The sequence below is a fragment of the Drosophila elegans genome, unplaced genomic scaffold (assembly GCF_018152505.1).
Source record: "Drosophila elegans isolate 14027-0461.03 unplaced genomic scaffold, ASM1815250v1 contig_224, whole genome shotgun sequence".
NCBI lineage: Eukaryota > Metazoa > Arthropoda > Insecta > Diptera > Drosophilidae > Drosophila > Drosophila elegans.
Window position 1 is genome coordinate 51517 of NW_024545596.1, and position 26774 is coordinate 78290.

General features: G+C 36.1%; 6 non-coding genes across 6 annotated transcripts; all 6 read right to left on the reverse strand.

Moving 5' to 3' along the window:
• Nucleotides 1-1984: 1984 nt before the first annotated feature.
• On the reverse strand, nucleotides 1985-5958 carry LOC121467187. The gene has a single exon (XR_005977336.1). It is a non-coding gene; the product is annotated as a large subunit ribosomal RNA (ribosomal RNA).
• Nucleotides 5959-6313: 355 nt separating this feature from the next.
• Nucleotides 6314-6492, reverse strand: LOC121467194. Its single transcript, XR_005977341.1, has one exon. It is a non-coding gene; the product is annotated as a 5.8S ribosomal RNA (ribosomal RNA).
• Nucleotides 6493-7230: 738 nt separating this feature from the next.
• On the reverse strand, nucleotides 7231-9225 carry LOC121467182. The gene has a single exon (XR_005977331.1). It is a non-coding gene; the product is annotated as a small subunit ribosomal RNA (ribosomal RNA).
• Nucleotides 9226-17229: 8004 nt separating this feature from the next.
• LOC121467188 lies at nucleotides 17230-21203 on the reverse strand. The gene has a single exon (XR_005977337.1). It is a non-coding gene; the product is annotated as a large subunit ribosomal RNA (ribosomal RNA).
• Nucleotides 21204-21558: 355 nt separating this feature from the next.
• LOC121467176 lies at nucleotides 21559-21737 on the reverse strand. The gene has a single exon (XR_005977325.1). It is a non-coding gene; the product is annotated as a 5.8S ribosomal RNA (ribosomal RNA).
• Nucleotides 21738-22475: 738 nt separating this feature from the next.
• Nucleotides 22476-24470, reverse strand: LOC121467183. Its single transcript, XR_005977332.1, has one exon. It is a non-coding gene; the product is annotated as a small subunit ribosomal RNA (ribosomal RNA).
• Between the last annotated feature and the right edge of the window lie 2304 nt (nucleotides 24471-26774).

Below are 26774 nucleotides of genomic sequence, written 5' to 3' on the forward strand. Positions count from 1 at the left end.
AAATACCCATATATTTGGTTGCCAGCCAACAGGCACTACCCTATATATGTTTTTGGACACGCCGTCTTTAAACTGCATGTTTACAGTACTAAAAGTCTCCCTTCATATGAATTTCCTCCATATACTTGAGGAAATTGAAGGAATATTTTATATTTTCCATACATTTCATATATAATATATCAATAATATTGATATATTACAACATTTTCATATATATGAATGTTATTTATTATAGGTATTCACAATATAATATTAATTTTATATGTTCTGAGAAATACCCATATATTTGGTTGCCAGCCAACAGGCACTACCCTATATATGTTTTTGGACACGCCGTCTTTAAACTGCGTGTTTACAGTACTAAAAGTCTGCCTTCATATGAATTTCCTCCATATGCTTGAGGAAATTGAAGGAATATTTTATATTTTCCATACATTCCATATATAATATATCAATAATATTGATATATGATAACATTTTCATATATATGAATGTTATTTATTATAGGAATTCACAAAATCATATTAATATTATATGTTCTGAGAAATACCCATATATTTTGTTGCTTTACTATAAGCAATCCATTGTATGGATATTCTCAATTTACCCAAATGAATATAGATATATTTTTTTAATATTAAATATATTAAATTTCATTTCATTTCATTTCATTCCATTCCATTCCATTTCATTTCATTTCATTTCATATTCATTTCATTTATTAATTCGAAACTTTTAGTAAATCTTGTTACTTTGACAATTTTTTATCAGCGTCACTAAGTAGATGACGATTCCATTTGGCAACCATAAGGGACTTGTAGTTTTTAGACTCAAATTTTTCATATGGAACATTTTTTTTTGTATATTTGTATATATTTATAATATAAATAAGACTCTTTTAATTTGAGATTTGTTTATATGCGTCACTAAGTAAGATGACGATTCATTTGGCTACCAAAAATGACTTGTATTAATAATTCTTTCTTCTTATTTAATATGCATAGATATCATTTCATTTGCCTTTAATAAGAGACATTAGTTTTGCTATCAAGCAAGACTTATTATATTTTGACAATTTATATCTGCGTCACTAAATAGATGACGATTCATTTGGCTACTGTATGTGACTTATAGTCCTAAGATATATAATATCTAAGCTCTTACCTGGAACTTCAGCACTCGGCATTTGTTTTCACATTCGCGTCACTATTAAGATGACGATGCATTTGGCTACCATAAGTGACTTGTAGTTTTTAGGCTCGTATTTTTCATATTAAAAGTCTTTTTAATATGTATGCAATTTTTCGTTTTAGTTTTTTTTCAAATTGTATATATATATTTAAAATAAATATATATACCGTTTAATTTGCCGCCTTTAATAAAGGGACTTGTAGTAAGACTCTTTTAATTTGACATTTTATTATATGCGTCACTAAGTAAATGACGATTCATTTGGCTACCAAAAAAGACTTGTAGTAAGACTCTTTTAATTTGACATTTTATTATATGCGTCACTAAGTAGATGACGATTCATTTGGCTACCAAAAAAGACTTGTGTAGTTTTTAGATTCATATTTTTCATATTAAAATATGTTTATTTATATGGCTTTATAATTCTTTCTTCTTTAATATGCATAGATATCATTTCATTTGCCTTTAATAAGAGACATAAGTTTTGCTATCAAGCAAGACTTATTATATTTTGACAATTTATATCTGCGTCACTAAATAGATGACGATAGAACATTAGGCTACTGTATGTGACTTATACTCTTAAGATATATAATATCACACATTCGCGTCACTATTAAGATGACGATGCATTTGGCTACCTGTTTAATTAGGTTATATCTAATCCATATCATATTTAACCTCCTCCTCCTAATAAAATATATAAATAATATATAACAACAAAAACTATCAAACATATATGATGATAATTTAAATTGATTATGTTATATATTATATATATATATATTTATTATCGAATCATCAAGCAAAGGATAAGCTTCAGTGGATCGCAGTATGGCAGCTGCTCAACCACTTACAACACCTTGCCTGTTACAAAAGTCGTTTACAATTGATTCTAGGCTTTGTCATTGTATTAAATAATGTTTTTATATGTAACTAGCGCGGCATCAGGTGATCGAAGATCCTCCCAATTTACTATGTTACAAATTACATTGGCATCACATCCATTGTCGTTCATAAAATAAATTATAAACTTTAAATGGTTTAGAAAGCCATACAATGCAAATTGCCCCTTATTTATCATTGCAGTCCAGCACGGATACGACCTTAGAGGCGTTCAGGCATAATCCAACGGACGTAGCGTCATACCACTGTTCGCTCGAACAAGTATTGTGCCATTGGTCCGTACCTGCGGTTCCTCTCGTACTACGCAGGAATGCTGTCGCAACAACGTTTTGTCATTAGTAGGGTAAAACTAACCTGTCTCACGACGGTCTAAACCCAGCTCACGTTCCCTTGCATGGGTGAACAATCCAACGCTTGGTGAATTTTGCTTCACAATGATAGGAAGAGCCGACATCGAAGGATCAAAAAGCGACGTCGCTATGAACGCTTGGCCGCCACAAGCCAGTTATCCCTATGGTAACTTTTCTGACACCTCTTGTTAAAAACTCTTTAAACCAAAAGGATCGATAGGCCGAGCTTTTGCTGTCCCTGTGTGTACTGAACACCGAGATCAAGTCAGCATTTGCCCTTTTGCTCTATGTGTGGTTTCTGTCCGCACTGAGCTGGCCTTGGGACACCTCCGTTATTATTTGAGAGATGTACCGCCCCAGTCAAACTCCCTACCTGGCAATGTCCTTGAATTGGATCATACCTGAGTAATTGGAGTTATACCAAATTTTCAAATCAAAAATACATAAATGCACTCCTTTTATTAAAGAATTTGTTTGCGATTATATAACAAACTCGTGATACTTTGATCAAGAAGCTTGCATCAAAACCCAATACCATAAGATATAATAAATATATCCGTATAATGGCTAGGAAATGATACACGTTCCATTTAATCAAGTAAGTAAGGAAACAATAAGAGTAGTGGTATTTCATTGGCGATACCAAACCGAGGTCTAATATCTCCCACTTATTCTACACCTCTTATGTCTCCTTACACTGCCAGATTAGAGTCAAGCTCAAAAGGGTCTTCTTTCCCCGCTAATTATTCCAAGCCCGTTCCCTTGGCTGTGGTTTCGCTAGATAGTAGATAGGGACAGTAGGAATCTCGTTAATCCATTCATGCGCGTCACTAATTAGATGACGAGGCATTTGGCTACCTTAAGAGAGTCATAGTTACTCCCGCCGTTGACCCGCGCTTACTTGAATTTCTTCACTTTGACATTCAGAGCACTGGGCAGAAATCACATTGTGTCAACACCCGCTAGGGCCATCACAATGCTTTGTTTTAATTAGACAGTCGGATTCCCCAAGTCCGTGCCAGTTCTGAATTGATTGTTAATTGATAATCGTTATAATTAATAAGAACTAATTGGTTTGACCCAATTAGTATTCTTAAAAATTTTAGCAAGAAAGTTCCACAATTGGCTACGTAACTAAACTATCCGGGGAACAAGTAACTTCCATAAATGAAAGAAACTCTATTTACCCAGAACGAGCACATAAACCATGTTATTGTTTCCCAATCAAGCCCGACTATCTCAATCTTCAGAGCCAATCCTTATCCCGAAGTTACGGATCTAATTTGCCGACTTCCCTTACCTACATTATTCTATCGACTAGAGACTCTTCACCTTGGAGACCAGCTGCGGATATTGGTACGGCCTGTTGAGAAGTTTGCGTGTCCCCACCATAAATTTTCAAGGTCCGAGGAGAAAATATCGACACAACAGTATATGTCATGCTCTTCTAGCCCATCTACCATATCTCTCTGCGAAAGACTTCCATGGTAGTACGGCTATAAAACAGAAAAGAAAACTCTTCCGATATCTCTCGACGGCTTCTTTATGGTCGTTCCTGTTGCCAGGATGAGCACGAGGCCCATATTTAATAACAAACGGATACTCAACAGGTTACGGAATTGGAACCGTATTCCCTTTCGTTCAAAATTATTCAAGTATATTATTTTTGCCTTTTATTATTATTTGTGTTTCTTAATAGTTTGCTTTTTGTTTTACTTGAAAATTTTCGGCTTTCGCCTTGAACTTAGGACCGACTAACTCGTGATCAACCACTGTTCACACGAAACCCTTCTCCACTTCAGTCCTCCAAGGTCTCATTCGATTATTTGCTACTACCACCAAGATCTGTACCAATGGCAGCTCCATGCAGGCTTACGCCAAACACTTCTACGCATACCATTGTACCTTCCTACTCACTAAAGTTTCAAAATTTATATTACAAGTAATATAAATCATCTACTTTAGCGGTAATGTATAGGTATACAACTTAAGCGCCATCCATTTTAAGGGCTAGTTGCTTCGGCAGGTGAGTTGTTACACACTCCTTAGCGGATTTCGACTTCCATGATCACCGTCCTGCTGTTTTAAGCAACCAACGCCTTTCATGGTATCTGCATGAGTTGTTAATTTGGGCACCGTAACATTACGTTTGGTTCATCCCACAGCGCCAGTTCTGCTTACCAAAAGTGGCCCACTGGGCACATTATATCATAACCTTAAACTTCATATCAAGAAAGTTAAGGTTCTTACCCATTTAAAGTTTGAGAATAGGTTAAGATCGTTTCGACCCTAAGGCCTCTAATCATTCGCTTTACCAGATAAGATTATTTTATATAACATTAAAATGCACCAGCTATCCTGAGGGAAACTTCGGAAGGAACCAGCTACTAGATGGTTCGATTGGTCTTTCGCCCCTATACTCAATTCTGACAATCGATTTGCACGTCAGAACTGTTTCGGTCTTCCATCAGGGTTTCCCCTGACTTCAACCTGATCAAGTATAGTTCACCATCTTTCGGGTCACAGCATATATGCTCAAGGTACGTTCCAGTTAGAGGCATAAATAATATAAATATCATTATACATAACTATATAGAACGCCCCGGGATTGTGTTAATTAGCTATAAATAGTTAAAAAACTAATCCCATTATTAGTCAAGTTAATTACGCTATTAGGTTTATATCCCAATAACTTGCACATATGTTAGACTCCTTGGTCCGTGTTTCAAGACGGGTCCCGAAGGTATCCTGAATCTTTCGCATTGTTAATCATACAAGTGCTTATAATAAACACAAAAATCAATGATAATTATGCCATTATATAATTCCGAAAAATTAACGCACTGTATTCATATAAATCTATCAACACTTTATCAAATTAATGACATTTAATCTGTGTTAAAACGCAAGCATTTTAATTGGATTAAACTATAAGCCATATTTTATGATAAATTTTGTATGTTAATAGATTACAATGTCCTTATATGGAAAAAATGCACACTATTATCATAATATTGTTTAAATATTACAATTTTAATGATGAATTTTCCATAATGGATATTCAGGTTCATCGGGCTTAACCTCTAAGCAGTTTCACGTACTGTTTAACTCTCTATTCAGAGTTCTTTTCAACTTTCCCTCACGGTACTTGTTTACTATCGGTCTCATGGTTATATTTAGTTTTAGATGGAGTTTACCACCCACTTAGTGCTGCACTATCAAGCAACACGACTCTTTGGAAACATCATCTAGTAATCATTAACGTTATACGGGCCTGGCACCCTCTATGGGTAAATGGCCTCATTTAAGAAGGACTTAAATCGTTAATTTCTCATACTAGAATATTGACGCTCCATACACTGCATCTCACATTTGCCATATAGACAAAGTGACTTAGTGCTGAACTGATTTCTTTTCGCTCGCCGCTACTAAGAAAATCCTTGTTAGTTTCTTTTCCTCCCCTAATTAATATGCTTAAATTCAGGGGGTAGTCCCATATGAGTTGAGGTTGTATATAACTTTTTATTAATTAATTCTTTAAATATAATGAGAAAACATTTTATAAATTCGATAATTATAAAGAACCAACGAAGAGCAATAACATTTCCAATAGCTTTCGAATTTCTAATCATTAATAAGAGACAATTCTAGATGAAAAATATTTCAACATTTTTTATGCTAGACATTTCTCAGTATCATTTGATTGAAAACGAAAATATTTTTCTTCGTTTATCACATCCATTGTGAGTTAATGTTTTTCATATATTTTTTAATATTATGAATAATAAATAATTATCCAATAATATACCATGTGCTTATAAATTTTATTTAAAAATTTTATAAACAACTTAATTAGCATAGTCTTACAACCCTCAACCATATGTAGTCCAAGCAGCACTATAAAATTAATTAAAGTACATAACAGCATGGACTGCGATATGCGTTCAAAATGTCGATGTTCATGTGTCCTGCAGTTCACACGATGACGCACAGTTTGCTGCGTTCTTCATCGACCCATGAGCCGAGTGATCCACCGCTTAGAGTTTTATAATATTTGTTTTTTTAATTTCGTCAATTGTGTTTTTATTGAAAGAAATTAAAAATACACCATTTTACTGGCATATATCAATTCCTTCAATAAATGTATTTTTATACCTAAAATAAATGTTGCGAAATGTCTTAGTTTCATATAAACAATATAATACCAATTTTCATTTTTCATTTTATTTCTATTTAAGTTTGATATATATTGCATTTTATATAAAACATTAACCTGATTATTAACCGGGTACAACATTATATATTTTAGGTTGTTGCATTAACCAATGTATGCCCATAACTTAGATGAACAATACATATGCGCAACGCGTGTATATTATGGTCCATATACACACAAAGTAATTATATTATATTCTATTATATATTATATATTTAACATATCGTATATATATCTTCTATCTATCTGTATCTCTAATCGATTGGCCAGGTCGATTTTTATTTTATGGACATCAGAGCCTCCGCCCACGACTCGTAATTGATATCTCATAATAATTACTCGGCATTGGACACCATTTGCTCGAGCTATTTAAGTCCATAGGACTATACTTTTTCTTTCATTAAAACGCTTTAAATTAGATAAGATATTTTTGATATATTTTTTGACATATTTATATATATATATATATATAGATTATATAATATAATATATTTTTTGGCAAATTTATTTTTTTTTGTATTATTAAATAATACAAAATTTTGTGTTAACGGTAAAGATATTATACAATAATGATCCTTCCGCAGGTTCACCTACGGAAACCTTGTTACGACTTTTACTTCCTCTAAATAATCAAGTTCGGTCAACTTTTGCGAAACAACCGTAACACGCAAGGCGTCACAGTGATCACGTCCGGAGACCTCACTAAATAATTCAATCGGTAGTAGCGACGGGCGGTGTGTACAAAGGGCAGGGACGTAATCAATGCGAGTTAATGACTCACACTTACTGGGAATTCCAAGTTCATGTGAACAGTTTCAGTTCACAATCCCAAGCATGAAAGTGGTTCAGCGGTTTACCCGGACCTCTCGGTCTAGGAAATACACGTTGATACTTTCATTGTAGCGCGCGTGCAGCCCAGGACATCTAAGGGCATCACAGACCTGTTATTGCTCAATCTCATTATTGCTAGACGCAATTTGTCCATTTAAGAAGCTAGTGTCCTTATAATGGGACAAACCAACAGGTACGGCTCCACTTATATAAACACATTCAAACACAATAAACATTTTACTGCCACCATGAATGAAGGCTATATAAGCTTCAACACCATAATCCTGAAGATATCTATTTAATATATTTGAGTCTCGTTCGTTATCGGAATTAACCAGACAAATCACTCCACGAACTAAGAACGGCCATGCACCACCACCCATAGATTCGAGAAAGAGCTATCAATCTGTCTTACACACTTATGTTCGGACCTGGTAAGTTTTCCCGTGTTGAGTCAAATTAAGCCGCAGGCTCCACTCCTGGTGGTGCCCTTCCGTCAATTCCTTTAAGTTTCAGCTTTGCAACCATACTTCCCCCGGAGCCCAAAAGCTTTGGTTTCCCGGGAAGCGACTGAGAGAGCCATAAAAGTAGCTACACCCAATTGCTAGCTGGCATCGTTTATGGTTAGAACTAGGGCGGTATCTGATCGCCTTCGAACCTCTAACTTTCGTTCTTGATTAATGAAAACATCTTTGGCAAATGCTTTCGCTTAAGTTAGTCTTACGACGGTCCAAGAATTTCACCTCTCGCGTCGTAATACTAATGCCCCCAAACTGCTTCTATTAATCATTACCTCTTGATCTGAAAACCAATGAAAGCAGAACAGAGGTCTTATTTCATTATCCCATGCACAGAATATTCAGGCATTTGAAGCCTGCTTTAAGCACTCTAATTTGTTCAAAGTAATTGTACCGGCCCACAATAACACTCGTTTAAGAGCACTAATGCAGGTTTTTAAATAGGAGGAACATATGAAAAAATACAAGTATTTAAACATATATAAGAACTCCACCGGTAATACGCTTACATACATAAAGGTATAGTACTAACCACAATTGTAAGTTGTACTACCCGTATGAAGCACAAGTTCAACTACGAACGTTTTAACCGCAACAACTTTAATATACGCTATTGGAGCTGGAATTACCGCGGCTGCTGGCACCAGACTTGCCCTCCAATTGGTCCTTGTTAAAGGATTTAAAGTGTACTCATTCCAATTACAGGGCCTCGGATATGAGTCCTGTATTGTTATTTTTCGTCACTACCTCCCCGAGCTGGGAGTGGGTAATTTACGCGCCTGCTGCCTTCCTTAGATGTGGTAGCCGTTTCTCAGGCTCCCTCTCCGGAATCGAACCCTGATTCCCCGTTACCCGTTGCAACCATGGTAGTCCTAGATACTACCATCAAAAGTTGATAGGGCAGACATTTGAAAGATCTGTCGTCGGTACAAGACCATACGATCTGCATGTTATCTAGAGTTCAACCAGTATAACGATCTTGCGATCGCTTGGTTTTAGCCTAATAAAAGCACATGTCCCATAAGGTTCATGTTTTAATTGCATGTATTAGCTCTAGAATTACCACAGTTATCCAAGTAACTGTTAACGATCTAAGGAACCATAACTGATATAATGAGCCTTTTGCGGTTTCACTTTTAATTCGTGTGTACTTAGACATGCATGGCTTAATCTTTGAGACAAGCATATAACTACTGGCAGGATCAACCAGAATAATGTTTTTAATTCATATTACTTTCATATTTTTTTAAAATAGAAATTAGTAATACAAAATTTATTATAGAGTATTTTTCTTTAAATTGCATTTAGGAGGGAGGAAAATAATCTTGATACGAATATGGCTATCTTTGTTTAGCTTCATAATCGTTTTAAAATTCTTTATATTTGTTACACGCCACGTTTGCCCACAGTAACTAGAATTTTTTCATATATAATTCTATAATATAATTCATATTTACATATTTCATTTTAAAATATCATTTTATTTCGCCATACATATATATTTCACACATGTACCAATTATTTTTGATTAACCAATATAAATATTGAGTTAAATCATTTGTATTTTTATGATAAATTTAAAATCTATCATTTCCATATAACTCTCTGGTAATATATCACATAAAACCGAGCGCATATGAAACATTTATAATATATATATAATATATATAACAACAGCACTAATAATAACATTAGCCTGAATTAGATTAACGATAAAGGTCGGAAAACAATTGTTGCCATATAATAATATATACAACCTTGGCTTTCGTTTTCAACATTATTATCTAAAAAGTGATGACACTTAATATTAACCGTATCAAGCCAAGTCTCGTATTCGCAAGAATCAAGATACAAAACATACGGAAAATATTTAATTTTGCTATTAAATTGACAAAATTATATGGATATCATAAATTTTGTTCAACTATAGATGGACAACCACTGACCATCCTATATGTGTTTTTCGACACGTTGTCTTGAAATCGGGTATTTTCAATTCTATTTGCCACCCAACATATGGGATATCTCAACTAATATTGATCAATATCGATATGTTTCACATTTTCCATACATTTCATATATATTATATCAATAATATTGATTTATTACAACATTTTCATATATATGAATGTTATTTATTATAGGTATTCACAATATAATATTAATTATATATGTTCTGAGAAATACCCATATATTTGGTTGCCAGCCAACAGGCACTACCCTATATATGTTTTTGGACACGCCGTCTTTAAACTGCATGTTTACAGTACTAAAAGTCTCCCTTCATATGAATTTCCTCCATATACTTGAGGAAATTGAAGGAATATTTTATATTTTCCATACATTTCATATATAATATATCAATAATATTGATATATTACAACATTTTCATATATATGAATGTTATTTATTATAGGTATTCACAATATAATATTAATTTTATATGTTCTGAGAAATACCCATATATTTGGTTGCCAGCCAACAGGCACTACCCTATATATGTTTTTGGACACGCCGTCTTTAAACTGCATGTTTACAGTACTAAAAGTCTCCCTTCATATGAATTTCCTCCATATACTTGAGGAAATTGAAGGAATATTTTATATTTTCCATACATTTCATATATAATATATCAATAATATTGATATATTACAACATTTTCATATATATGAATGTTATTTATTATAGGTATTCACAATATAATATTAATTTTATATGTTCTGAGAAATACCCATATATTTGGTTGCCAGCCAACAGGCACTACCCTATATATGTTTTTGGACACGCCGTCTTTAAACTGCGTGTTTACAGTACTAAAAGTCTGCCTTCATATGAATTTCCTCCATATGCTTGAGGAAATTGAAGGAATATTTTATATTTTCCATACATTCCATATATAATATATCAATAATATTGATATATGATAACATTTTCATATATATGAATGTTATTTATTATAGGAATTCACAAAATCATATTAATATTATATGTTCTGAGAAATACCCATATATTTTGTTGCTTTACTATAAGCAATCCATTGTATGGATATTCTCAATTTACCCAAATGAATATAGATATATTTTTTTAATATTAAATATATTAAATTTCATTTCATTTCATTTCATTCCATTCCATTCCATTTCATTTCATTTCATTTCATATTCATTTCATTTATTAATTCGAAACTTTTAGTAAATCTTGTTACTTTGACAATTTTTTATCAGCGTCACTAAGTAGATGACGATTCCATTTGGCAACCATAAGGGACTTGTAGTTTTTAGACTCAAATTTTTCATATGGAACATTTTTTTTTGTATATTTGTATATATTTATAATATAAATAAGACTCTTTTAATTTGAGATTTGTTTATATGCGTCACTAAGTAAGATGACGATTCATTTGGCTACCAAAAATGACTTGTATTAATAATTCTTTCTTCTTATTTAATATGCATAGATATCATTTCATTTGCCTTTAATAAGAGACATTAGTTTTGCTATCAAGCAAGACTTATTATATTTTGACAATTTATATCTGCGTCACTAAATAGATGACGATTCATTTGGCTACTGTATGTGACTTATAGTCCTAAGATATATAATATCTAAGCTCTTACCTGGAACTTCAGCACTCGGCATTTGTTTTCACATTCGCGTCACTATTAAGATTTTTTTTTTTTTTTTTTTTTTCATAATCATATTATTTATTTAAAATCTGTCCAAATTAGACAATAATTAAATTTTAGGGATAATACATTCACATTTTACAATAGATAAATTTCATATAGTATCAAATAACAAATAACAGAGGGAATTAACTGCAGATCCTAGTCCAGTACGAGGTCCAACGGGTGGGTTCTCCGGAGTCTTCTTCTAATTTGGCTGTTGTCCAGGATGTCGATGGCAAGGACGTTGGGATGGTTGTACAGCCTATTTACGTATTTTTGGCTGAACTTTTTTATTTCCTCCGTGACCCAAGGGACGCCAAGTACCTCGTGAATGGTCTCGTTGTCGTGGAACGGGTGGGCACCCGAGACCATCCGCAGAGCCTTGTTCTGTACCCTTTGGATTGCCTTACGGTTTGTCGTACTGGCAGTACCCCACAACTGGATGCCGTAAGTCCAGATTGGCTTGATGATGGTCTTGTAAACAAGGAGCTTAAGATTTACTCTTAGCTTAGATCGCCTCCCAATCAGCCACTGATACTGACGCAATCTATCCACCACCAGTTTCCTTTTGCGCAGAATATGGGCGCGCCATGTCAGCCGCCTGTCGAGTGTCATACCCAAGTACTTTGGTGTAGGGTCATCGGGGATGGCCTCCCCATTGAGGCTAACAGGCGGGCAGTTCCCGGGTCGTAGCGCGAACGTAGTCTGTGTGGATTTCTCGGCGTTCACAGTGATGTTCCACCTACGTAGCCAGGGCTCGAGGGCATTTAACTGCCTCTGCAGAATACTCGAGGCTTCCTGAGGGAGATCTGCAGTGGCGAGGAAGGCAGTATCGTCCGCGTAGGTGGCGACAATGAGACCATTTGGAACTGTGATGGGTAGGTCCGCCGTGAAAATCGTATAAAGCACAGGCCCCAATACGCTGCCTTGAGGTACCCCGGCTTTGATGTCCTTAGTGGTCGACCTAGTCTCGCCGCATCTAACGTAAAAGGTCCTGCCCTCAAGGTACGAGCGGACGAAGGCGTAGTGGGAGTGTGGTAAATTACTCTTGATTTTCTGCAGCAGCCCTGGGTGCCAGACGCGGTCAAAAGCCTGCTTAACATCCAGCAGAACAGCACAGCAGTATTTCCTTTCCTCAAACGCTTTAAGGATGGCTCGAACCAGACGATGGCACTGTTCCGGTGTGGAGTGGGAACGCCTGAAGCCAAACTGATGATCCGGGATCAGTTCAGCCTCATCCAGAACTGGCAACACTCTACGCAAAAATACTCTTTCAAGTATTTTGGAGAGTATCGCCAGCAAACTGATCGGACGATATGATGCAAGGTTTGCTTCAGGCTTACCGGGTTTGTGGATCATGATTACCTCTGCTGTTTTCCATGGGGTTGGAAAATGACCCAGTTGGAAGCATCTGTTGAAGGTGTTGGCCAGCATTTGAAAGCAAGGAGCTGGAAGGAGCTTGATAGCAAGCGCTTCAATGCCATCAGCGCCAGGCGATTTGTTTGTTTTTAGCTCTTTCACCTCCAGTTCGATCTCTTCAGCGGTTACATGGTCCAACGTGGTTCTACTGCTGTCATCATTGATGCTGCTGGCAAGGACACGATCAGTTTCAGCGATGTCAAGCTCACTGCACCTTATATTTGGCGTGAAAGTCGAACGCAGGTGCTCAGCAAACGCCTCGGCTTGATCCAATTCGGTGCGACACCAGTCTCCATTAGCACGTTTGACAGGAGCAGCCCGTCGTGTTGGCCGCTTTATGTGTCTAGTGACTCGCCAGAGATTATGCTGCGGATCGCCAGGTTCGACGTTGGCCAGGAATTCCTCAAACGCGCTCTGCCTGAGCCTGAGTAGATCTTCCTTTAGCTGCTTAGCGGCTCTATTAAAGGCGCACTTATCCCTCGGGTTTCTGGACAGAAACCAGACTCTTCGTAGCCGCCTCTTTTCTGCAACCAGTGCAGCAACATCAGGAGACCAGAGATGCAGATCCTTAGTGGGAGGTTTAGGTGTGGTGGGGATTCTCGGCGATGCATGTGTAGCAGCGTTGCACATCTGCTGCGTCAGCTCTATGATGGCAGCATCAATATGCTCGGTGGTAGTGAGCTCTTGAAGAGGGTCGATGTTCTCCGTCATCCATGCTTTATAGGCAGCCGGACACGTACTCTTTCTAATCATTCTGGTCCGCGAACCTTTCCTGATTGCCGGAAGATTTAGTCGCAGTTCAACTGCGCTGTGATCAGAAAAGAGGTCCGCATTAGAAGAGCACGAGACTTTGGAGCGATCAAAGCCTTTGGAGAGGGCAATATCCAAGATGTCTGGGAGCTTCGATGCGTCAGTAGGCCAATAAGTGGGCTCACCAGTGCTGTGGCAATCTATGCCGTTTCGCTGCATGCATCGAAGCAGGCCACGACCTTTAGGGTTGTTAATCCGAGATCCCCACCATTGGTGTTTTGCGTTAAAGTCACCTCCAATTAAAAATCTGTTACCCAAACTACTCAGCAGTAGTTCGAATTGTTCTTCGGACACCCTGTGTCTGGGAGGGAGGTACGCTGCAGCAATGGTTAGATCTCCAAGAGGGCTGGGGAGGTTTATTTTGGCGCACTGAACCCAGTCTTCTTGCAGGGTAGCCAGCTCATTGAATTTTATCCCTGATTTTATCAATATAGCCGCTCCGCCGCGTGCACTGCCGTTGGGATGGTCAGCGTGAACAAGGTCGTAGCCGTGAAGCCTGAAGTAGGATCTGCTGGTAAAATGGGTTTCGGATATGAGGAGTATGTCTATGTTATTGGTGTGGACAAAATGTTCCACCTCTGGCCTGCTACTTATCAGGCCGTTCGCGTTCCAAAGAACTATTCGCAGGCCTATTTGCAGACCTTGGCAAGGATGGAGGTGAACATCTCCGTCATTTGCTTGAATATCCGGTCCATCATCTTTTCCAACAGACCTTCCATACGTGACATCATAGCTGCCATCATGTAGTCTTGGGTGGCTTCAGGTGGAGCTTGCTGCTGGGGCTTCTCGGGGGCTACAGAATTCCTTGCCACGTTGGCAAAGCTGATAGAGGGGTCAACCATGCGAGATTTGGCGGGTTGTTGGGCCCTAGGGGCTGGCTGCCTAGGAGCTTGCAGACTTTTGGCCTTCTTATACGCAGGGCAGCCTTTGTAGGATGCAGGATGTGGGCCTTGGCAGTGCAGGCAGTACGCTGGTTCGCTACCGATCTTAGTGCAGTCCGTCGAGGAGTGACCGGCTCCGCATTTAACACATCTCTCCTCTAGATGGCAGTACCTCTGAGTGTGCCCGAACCCCTGACAGCGATAGCACTGGGGCACATCATTAAATTTTATTGGGGGCTCTATGGTCACCACTGAGCTGCAGAGACGCTTAACCTGGTAGGCCTCTTTGTTGTTGTTAGCCGGCTCGAGATTTACAAAGAAAATGTTAAGTGGCTTCTTGGTGACTTTTTGGGTGAGGTTGTGCAGATCTCTCACCTTGTGCCCTTGGCTTTGAAGTCCTGCTTTGATGTCATCTAGCTCGGTGGAGTAGTGGAGGCCTTTAATGACAATGCGGTAGGCGCGTTCATCACGGGGCTGGAACGTGTGGTATCGCTTGTTGTTCTCATTGAGGAATTCCTTCAGGGCGGAGTAACTTGCCTTATCCTGCGTCATGACTCTGACATTGTTATTCCTGGTCGCCTTGTATGTGACCTCAACGTTATTGCCGAGGACGGTAGCAATTGATTTGGTCAGGGCTTTGAAGTTGGTCACATCAGGTATAAATATCGGGGGTGGTCTGATTACCTTGGGCTCGTCGACTCGCTTTTTGATTGTGGATTTCATTACCTTGTCCAGTTCCATCTTCAGCTCCTCGTCTGTGGGCGTATATTCCTCGTTGTCCTCTACCTCTTCATCATCGTCATCAGAAGAAAGTGCTGCAAACCTGTTACTGTACAGGGCCGCCCTTGCTGCTTTGCTGGTGCTTGGTCCCTCAGGCAAGACCGATGCTGCGAGTTGAGTAGTTTTCCGTACAGGTTTGCGCTTAATTTCCCCAGATTCGAGAGATCCAGAGGAGTCCGAGTCGTCTCCTGAAGAGTTCTTCTTCTTCCTCTTGTTGTTGTTGTTGCCTGTCTTGCTTGACAGCCTGTCACTAGGCGCAGCTTGCCAATCCATGGCAAGGGTGAGGAGAGCGGGGGAGGGGGGGGGAACGAGTAAGCTGCCTGTAAGGCAAGCTTAAACTGTTTGCGCTTGGCTGTGTTGTTGTTGTTGGTTAAACAGTAGCACGAAAAGATAACACGCACAGGCGCTTGCGTGTGAGTGTGTGTATGTGTACCGGTGCTTATGCACCTGCACGCAAAAAGTTCACGCTGTGGCTTGATCACGCGATAGCAGTGGCCAATCACAGCGCAGCTGGCTGACACCGTAACGGTTGTTGTATCGGATGTTATGATGTTGTTGACGATTTGTCTTGTTTGCTTTGTTCGCGTGTTCGCGTTCGCGGCGGTCCGTAGGCACGTCTGTACTCAACCGAGAGTTCGATCGCGACTGTATTAATAATTTTTTTTTTTTTTTAATATAAAAAAATATTATTTTATTTTTTTTAAAAAAAATATTATTTTTTTAAAAAAAAAAAAATTTTTTTTTTTTAAAAATTTTTTTTTTTTAAAAAAAAAAAAAAAATATTTTTTTTTATTTTTTTTTTTATTTATAAAAAAAAAAAAAAATATTTTTTTTTTTTTTTTTTTTTTTTTTTATTTTTTTTTTTTTTTTTTTTTTTTTACTATTAAGATGACGATGCATTTGGCTACCATAAGTGACTTGTAGTTTTTAGGCTCGTATTTTTCATATTAAAAGTCTTTTTAATATGTATGCAATTTTTCGTTTTTAGGTTTTTTTCAAATTGTATATATATATTTAAAATAAATATATATACCGTTTAATTTGCCGCCTTTAATAAAGGGACTTGTAGTAAGACTCTTTTAATTTGACATTTTATTATATGCGTCACTAAGTAAATGACGATTCATTTGGCTACCAAAAAAGACTTGTAGTAAGACTCTTTTAATTTGACATTTTATTATATGCGTCACTAAGTAGATGACGATTCATTTGGCTACCAAAAAAGACTTGTGTAGTTTTTAGATTCATATTTTTCATATTAAAATATGTTTATTTATATGGCTTTATAATTCTTTCTTCTTTAATATGCATAGATATCATTTCATTTGCCTTTAATAAGAGACATAAGTTTTGCTATCAAGCAAGACTTATTATATTTTGACAATTTATATCTGCGTCACTAAATAGATGACGATAGAACATTAGGCTACTGTATGTGACTTATACTCTTAAGATATATAATATCACACATTCGCGTCACTATTAAGATGACGATGCATTTGGCTACCTGTTTAATTAGGTTATATCTAATCCATATCATATTTAACCTCCTCCTCCTAATAAAATATATAAATAATATATAACAACAAAAACTATCAAACATATATGATGATAATTTAAATTGATTATGTTATATATTATATATATATATATTTATTATCGAATCATCAAGCAAAGGATAAGCTTCAGTGGATCGCAGTATGGCAGCTGCTCAACCACTTACAACACCTTGCCTGTTACAAAAGTCGTTTACAATTGATTCTAGGCTTTGTCATTGTATTAAATAATGTTTTTATATGTAACTAGCGCGGCATCAGGTGATCGAAGATCCTCCCAATTTACTATGTTACAAATTACATTGGCATCACATCCATTGTCGTTCATAAAATAAATTATAAACTTTAAATGGTTTAGAAAGCCATACAATGCAAATTGCCCCTTATTTATCATTGCAGTCCAGCACGGATACGACCTTAGAGGCGTTCAGGCATAATCCAACGGACGTAGCGTCATACCACTGTTCGCTCGAACAAGTATTGTGCCATTGGTCCGTACCTGCGGTTCCTCTCGTACTACGCAGGAATGCTGTCGCAACAACGTTTTGTCATTAGTAGGGTAAAACTAACCTGTCTCACGACGGTCTAAACCCAGCTCACGTTCCCTTGCATGGGTGAACAATCCAACGCTTGGTGAATTTTGCTTCACAATGATAGGAAGAGCCGACATCGAAGGATCAAAAAGCGACGTCGCTATGAACGCTTGGCCGCCACAAGCCAGTTATCCCTATGGTAACTTTTCTGACACCTCTTGTTAAAAACTCTTTAAACCAAAAGGATCGATAGGCCGAGCTTTTGCTGTCCCTGTGTGTACTGAACACCGAGATCAAGTCAGCATTTGCCCTTTTGCTCTATGTGTGGTTTCTGTCCGCACTGAGCTGGCCTTGGGACACCTCCGTTATTATTTGAGAGATGTACCGCCCCAGTCAAACTCCCTACCTGGCAATGTCCTTGAATTGGATCATACCTGAGTAATTGGAGTTATACCAAATTTTCAAATCAAAAATACATAAATGCACTCCTTTTATTAAAGAATTTGTTTGCGATTATATAACAAACTCGTGATACTTTGATCAAGAAGCTTGCATCAAAACCCAATACCATAAGATATAATAAATATATCCGTATAATGGCTAGGAAATGATACACGTTCCATTTAATCAAGTAAGTAAGGAAACAATAAGAGTAGTGGTATTTCATTGGCGATACCAAACCGAGGTCTAATATCTCCCACTTATTCTACACCTCTTATGTCTCCTTACACTGCCAGATTAGAGTCAAGCTCAAAAGGGTCTTCTTTCCCCGCTAATTATTCCAAGCCCGTTCCCTTGGCTGTGGTTTCGCTAGATAGTAGATAGGGACAGTAGGAATCTCGTTAATCCATTCATGCGCGTCACTAATTAGATGACGAGGCATTTGGCTACCTTAAGAGAGTCATAGTTACTCCCGCCGTTGACCCGCGCTTACTTGAATTTCTTCACTTTGACATTCAGAGCACTGGGCAGAAATCACATTGTGTCAACACCCGCTAGGGCCATCACAATGCTTTGTTTTAATTAGACAGTCGGATTCCCCAAGTCCGTGCCAGTTCTGAATTGATTGTTAATTGATAATCGTTATAATTAATAAGAACTAATTGGTTTGACCCAATTAGTATTCTTAAAAATTTTAGCAAGAAAGTTCCACAATTGGCTACGTAACTAAACTATCCGGGGAACAAGTAACTTCCATAAATGAAAGAAACTCTATTTACCCAGAACGAGCACATAAACCATGTTATTGTTTCCCAATCAAGCCCGACTATCTCAATCTTCAGAGCCAATCCTTATCCCGAAGTTACGGATCTAATTTGCCGACTTCCCTTACCTACATTATTCTATCGACTAGAGACTCTTCACCTTGGAGACCAGCTGCGGATATTGGTACGGCCTGTTGAGAAGTTTGCGTGTCCCCACCATAAATTTTCAAGGTCCGAGGAGAAAATATCGACACAACAGTATATGTCATGCTCTTCTAGCCCATCTACCATATCTCTCTGCGAAAGACTTCCATGGTAGTACGGCTATAAAACAGAAAAGAAAACTCTTCCGATATCTCTCGACGGCTTCTTTATGGTCGTTCCTGTTGCCAGGATGAGCACGAGGCCCATATTTAATAACAAACGGATACTCAACAGGTTACGGAATTGGAACCGTATTCCCTTTCGTTCAAAATTATTCAAGTATATTATTTTTGCCTTTTATTATTATTTGTGTTTCTTAATAGTTTGCTTTTTGTTTTACTTGAAAATTTTCGGCTTTCGCCTTGAACTTAGGACCGACTAACTCGTGATCAACCACTGTTCACACGAAACCCTTCTCCACTTCAGTCCTCCAAGGTCTCATTCGATTATTTGCTACTACCACCAAGATCTGTACCAATGGCAGCTCCATGCAGGCTTACGCCAAACACTTCTACGCATACCATTGTACCTTCCTACTCACTAAAGTTTCAAAATTTATATTACAAGTAATATAAATCATCTACTTTAGCGGTAATGTATAGGTATACAACTTAAGCGCCATCCATTTTAAGGGCTAGTTGCTTCGGCAGGTGAGTTGTTACACACTCCTTAGCGGATTTCGACTTCCATGATCACCGTCCTGCTGTTTTAAGCAACCAACGCCTTTCATGGTATCTGCATGAGTTGTTAATTTGGGCACCGTAACATTACGTTTGGTTCATCCCACAGCGCCAGTTCTGCTTACCAAAAGTGGCCCACTGGGCACATTATATCATAACCTTAAACTTCATATCAAGAAAGTTAAGGTTCTTACCCATTTAAAGTTTGAGAATAGGTTAAGATCGTTTCGACCCTAAGGCCTCTAATCATTCGCTTTACCAGATAAGATTATTTTATATAACATTAAAATGCACCAGCTATCCTGAGGGAAACTTCGGAAGGAACCAGCTACTAGATGGTTCGATTGGTCTTTCGCCCCTATACTCAATTCTGACAATCGATTTGCACGTCAGAACTGTTTCGGTCTTCCATCAGGGTTTCCCCTGACTTCAACCTGATCAAGTATAGTTCACCATCTTTCGGGTCACAGCATATATGCTCAAGGTACGTTCCAGTTAGAGGCATAAATAATATAAATATCATTATACATAACTATATAGAACGCCCCGGGATTGTGTTAATTAGCTATAAATAGTTAAAAAACTAATCCCATTATTAGTCAAGTTAATTACGCTATTAGGTTTATATCCCAATAACTTGCACATATGTTAGACTCCTTGGTCCGTGTTTCAAGACGGGTCCCGAAGGTATCCTGAATCTTTCGCATTGTTAATCATACAAGTGCTTATAATAAACACAAAAATCAATGATAATTATGCCATTATATAATTCCGAAAAATTAACGCACTGTATTCATATAAATCTATCAACACTTTATCAAATTAATGACATTTAATCTGTGTTAAAACGCAAGCATTTTAATTGGATTAAACTATAAGCCATATTTTATGATAAATTTTGTATGTTAATAGATTACAATGTCCTTATATGGAAAAAATGCACACTATTATCATAATATTGTTTAAATATTACAATTTTAATGATGAATTTTCCATAATGGATATTCAGGTTCATCGGGCTTAACCTCTAAGCAGTTTCACGTACTGTTTAACTCTCTATTCAGAGTTCTTTTCAACTTTCCCTCACGGTACTTGTTTACTATCGGTCTCATGGTTATATTTAGTTTTAGATGGAGTTTACCACCCACTTAGTGCTGCACTATCAAGCAACACGACTCTTTGGAAACATCATCTAGTAATCATTAACGTTATACGGGCCTGGCACCCTCTATGGGTAAATGGCCTCATTTAAGAAGGACTTAAATCGTTAATTTCTCATACTAGAATATTGACGCTCCATACACTGCATCTCACATTTGCCATATAGACAAAGTGACTTAGTGCTGAACTGATTTCTTTTCGCTCGCCGCTACTAAGAAAATCCTTGTTAGTTTCTTTTCCTCCCCTAATTAATATGCTTAAATTCAGGGGGTAGTCCCATATGAGTTGAGGTTGTATATAACTTTTTATTAATTAATTCTTTAAATATAATGAGAAAACATTTTATAAATTCGATAATTATAAAGAACCAACGAAGAGCAATAACATTTCCAATAGCTTTCGAATTTCTAATCATTAATAAGAGACAATTCTAGATGAAAAATATTTCAACATTTTTTATGCTAGACATTTCTCAGTATCATTTGATTGAAAACGAAAATATTTTTCTTCGTTTATCACATCCATTGTGAGTTAATGTTTTTCATATATTTTTTAATATTATGAATAATAAATAATTATCCAATAATATACCATGTGCTTATAAATTTTATTTAAAAATTTTATAAACAACTTAATTAGCATAGTCTTACAACCCTCAACCATATGTAGTCCAAGCAGCACTATAAAATTAATTAAAGTACATAACAGCATGGACTGCGATATGCGTTCAAAATGTCGATGTTCATGTGTCCTGCAGTTCACACGATGACGCACAGTTTGCTGCGTTCTTCATCGACCCATGAGCCGAGTGATCCACCGCTTAGAGTTTTATAATATTTGTTTTTTTAATTTCGTCAATTGTGTTTTTATTGAAAGAAATTAAAAATACACCATTTTACTGGCATATATCAATTCCTTCAATAAATGTATTTTTATACCTAAAATAAATGTTGCGAAATGTCTTAGTTTCATATAAACAATATAATACCAATTTTCATTTTTCATTTTATTTCTATTTAAGTTTGATATATATTGCATTTTATATAAAACATTAACCTGATTATTAACCGGGTACAACATTATATATTTTAGGTTGTTGCATTAACCAATGTATGCCCATAACTTAGATGAACAATACATATGCGCAACGCGTGTATATTATGGTCCATATACACACAAAGTAATTATATTATATTCTATTATATATTATATATTTAACATATCGTATATATATCTTCTATCTATCTGTATCTCTAATCGATTGGCCAGGTCGATTTTTATTTTATGGACATCAGAGCCTCCGCCCACGACTCGTAATTGATATCTCATAATAATTACTCGGCATTGGACACCATTTGCTCGAGCTATTTAAGTCCATAGGACTATACTTTTTCTTTCATTAAAACGCTTTAAATTAGATAAGATATTTTTGATATATTTTTTGACATATTTATATATATATATATATATAGATTATATAATATAATATATTTTTTGGCAAATTTATTTTTTTTTGTATTATTAAATAATACAAAATTTTGTGTTAACGGTAAAGATATTATACAATAATGATCCTTCCGCAGGTTCACCTACGGAAACCTTGTTACGACTTTTACTTCCTCTAAATAATCAAGTTCGGTCAACTTTTGCGAAACAACCGTAACACGCAAGGCGTCACAGTGATCACGTCCGGAGACCTCACTAAATAATTCAATCGGTAGTAGCGACGGGCGGTGTGTACAAAGGGCAGGGACGTAATCAATGCGAGTTAATGACTCACACTTACTGGGAATTCCAAGTTCATGTGAACAGTTTCAGTTCACAATCCCAAGCATGAAAGTGGTTCAGCGGTTTACCCGGACCTCTCGGTCTAGGAAATACACGTTGATACTTTCATTGTAGCGCGCGTGCAGCCCAGGACATCTAAGGGCATCACAGACCTGTTATTGCTCAATCTCATTATTGCTAGACGCAATTTGTCCATTTAAGAAGCTAGTGTCCTTATAATGGGACAAACCAACAGGTACGGCTCCACTTATATAAACACATTCAAACACAATAAACATTTTACTGCCACCATGAATGAAGGCTATATAAGCTTCAACACCATAATCCTGAAGATATCTATTTAATATATTTGAGTCTCGTTCGTTATCGGAATTAACCAGACAAATCACTCCACGAACTAAGAACGGCCATGCACCACCACCCATAGATTCGAGAAAGAGCTATCAATCTGTCTTACACACTTATGTTCGGACCTGGTAAGTTTTCCCGTGTTGAGTCAAATTAAGCCGCAGGCTCCACTCCTGGTGGTGCCCTTCCGTCAATTCCTTTAAGTTTCAGCTTTGCAACCATACTTCCCCCGGAGCCCAAAAGCTTTGGTTTCCCGGGAAGCGACTGAGAGAGCCATAAAAGTAGCTACACCCAATTGCTAGCTGGCATCGTTTATGGTTAGAACTAGGGCGGTATCTGATCGCCTTCGAACCTCTAACTTTCGTTCTTGATTAATGAAAACATCTTTGGCAAATGCTTTCGCTTAAGTTAGTCTTACGACGGTCCAAGAATTTCACCTCTCGCGTCGTAATACTAATGCCCCCAAACTGCTTCTATTAATCATTACCTCTTGATCTGAAAACCAATGAAAGCAGAACAGAGGTCTTATTTCATTATCCCATGCACAGAATATTCAGGCATTTGAAGCCTGCTTTAAGCACTCTAATTTGTTCAAAGTAATTGTACCGGCCCACAATAACACTCGTTTAAGAGCACTAATGCAGGTTTTTAAATAGGAGGAACATATGAAAAAATACAAGTATTTAAACATATATAAGAACTCCACCGGTAATACGCTTACATACATAAAGGTATAGTACTAACCACAATTGTAAGTTGTACTACCCGTATGAAGCACAAGTTCAACTACGAACGTTTTAACCGCAACAACTTTAATATACGCTATTGGAGCTGGAATTACCGCGGCTGCTGGCACCAGACTTGCCCTCCAATTGGTCCTTGTTAAAGGATTTAAAGTGTACTCATTCCAATTACAGGGCCTCGGATATGAGTCCTGTATTGTTATTTTTCGTCACTACCTCCCCGAGCTGGGAGTGGGTAATTTACGCGCCTGCTGCCTTCCTTAGATGTGGTAGCCGTTTCTCAGGCTCCCTCTCCGGAATCGAACCCTGATTCCCCGTTACCCGTTGCAACCATGGTAGTCCTAGATACTACCATCAAAAGTTGATAGGGCAGACATTTGAAAGATCTGTCGTCGGTACAAGACCATACGATCTGCATGTTATCTAGAGTTCAACCAGTATAACGATCTTGCGATCGCTTGGTTTTAGCCTAATAAAAGCACATGTCCCATAAGGTTCATGTTTTAATTGCATGTATTAGCTCTAGAATTACCACAGTTATCCAAGTAACTGTTAACGATCTAAGGAACCATAACTGATATAATGAGCCTTTTGCGGTTTCACTTTTAATTCGTGTGTACTTAGACATGCATGGCTTAATCTTTGAGACAAGCATATAACTACTGGCAGGATCAACCAGAATAATGTTTTTAATTCATATTACTTTCATATTTTTTTAAAATAGAAATTAGTAATACAAAATTTATTATAGAGTATTTTTCTTTAAATTGCATTTAGGAGGGAGGAAAATAATCTTGATACGAATATGGCTATCTTTGTTTAGCTTCATAATCGTTTTAAAATTCTTTATATTTGTTACACGCCACGTTTGCCCACAGTAACTAGAATTTTTTCATATATAATTCTATAATATAATTCATATTTACATATTTCATTTTAAAATATCATTTTATTTCGCCATACATATATATTTCACACATGTACCAATTATTTTTGATTAACCAATATAAATATTGAGTTAAATCATTTGTATTTTTATGATAAATTTAAAATCTATCATTTCCATATAACTCTCTGGTAATATATCACATAAAACCGAGCGCATATGAAACATTTATAATATATATATAATATATATAACAACAGCACTAATAATAACATTAGCCTGAATTAGATTAACGATAAAGGTCGGAAAACAATTGTTGCCATATAATAATATATACAACCTTGGCTTTCGTTTTCAACATTATTATCTAAAAAGTGATGACACTTAATATTAACCGTATCAAGCCAAGTCTCGTATTCGCAAGAATCAAGATACAAAACATACGGAAAATATTTAATTTTGCTATTAAATTGACAAAATTATATGGATATCATAAATTTTGTTCAACTATAGATGGACAACCACTGACCATCCTATATGTGTTTTTCGACACGTTGTCTTGAAATCGGGTATTTTCAATTCTATTTGCCACCCAACATATGGGATATCTCAACTAATATTGATCAATATCGATATGTTTCACATTTTCCATACATTTCATATATATTATATCAATAATATTGATTTATTACAACATTTTCATATATATGAATGTTATTTATTATAGGTATTCACAATATAATATTAATTATATATGTTCTGAGAAATACCCATATATTTGGTTGCCAGCCAACAGGCACTACCCTATATATGTTTTTGGACACGCCGTCTTTAAACTGCATGTTTACAGTACTAAAAGTCTCCTTCATATGAATTTCCTCCATATACTTGAGGAAATTGAAGGAATATTTTATATTTTCCATACATTTCATATATAATATATCAATAATATTGATATATTACAACATTTTCATATATATGAATGTTATTTATTATAGGTATTCACAATATAATATTAATTTTATATGTTCTGAGAAATACCCATATATTTGGTTGCCAGCCAACAGGCACTACCCTATATATGTTTTTGGACACGCCGTCTTTAAACTGCATGTTTACAGTACTAAAAGTCTCCCTTCATATGAATTTCCTCCATATACTTGAGGAAATTGAAGGAATATTTTATATTTTCCATACATTTCATATATAATATATCAATAATATTGATATATTACAACATTTTCATATATATGAATGTTATTTATTATAGGTATTCACAATATAATATTAATTTTATATGTTCTGAGAAATACCCATATATTTGGTTGCCAGCCAACAGGCACTACCCTATATATGTTTTTGGACACGCCGTCTTTAAACTGCATGTTTACAGTACTAAAAGTCTCCCTTCATATGAATTTCCTCCATATACTTGAGGAAATTGAAGGAATATTTTATATTTTCCATACATTTCATATATAATATATCAATAATATTGATATATTACAACATTTTCATATATATGAATGTTATTTATTATAGGTATTCACAATATAATATTAATTTTATATGTTCTGAGAAATACCCATATATTTGGTTGCCAGCCAACAGGCACTACCCTATATATGTTTTTGGACACGCCGTCTTTAAACTGCGTGTTTACAGTACTAAAAGTCTGCCTTCATATGAATTTCCTCCATATGCTTGAGGAAATTGAAGGAATATTTTATATTTTCCATACATTCCATATATAATATATCAATAATATTGATATATGATAACATTTTCATATATATGAATGTTATTTATTATAGGAATTCACAAAATCATATTAATATTATATGTTCTGAGAAATACCCATATATTTTGTTGCTTTACTATAAGCAATCCATTGTATGGATATTCTCAATTTACCCAAATGAATATAGATATATTTTTTTAATATTAAATATATTAAATTTCATTTCATTTCATTTTTCATTCCATTCCATTCCATTTCATTTCATTTCATTTCATATTCATTTCATTTATTAATTCGAAACTTTTAGTAAATCTTGTTACTTTGACAATTTTTTATCAGCGTCACTAAGTAGATGACGA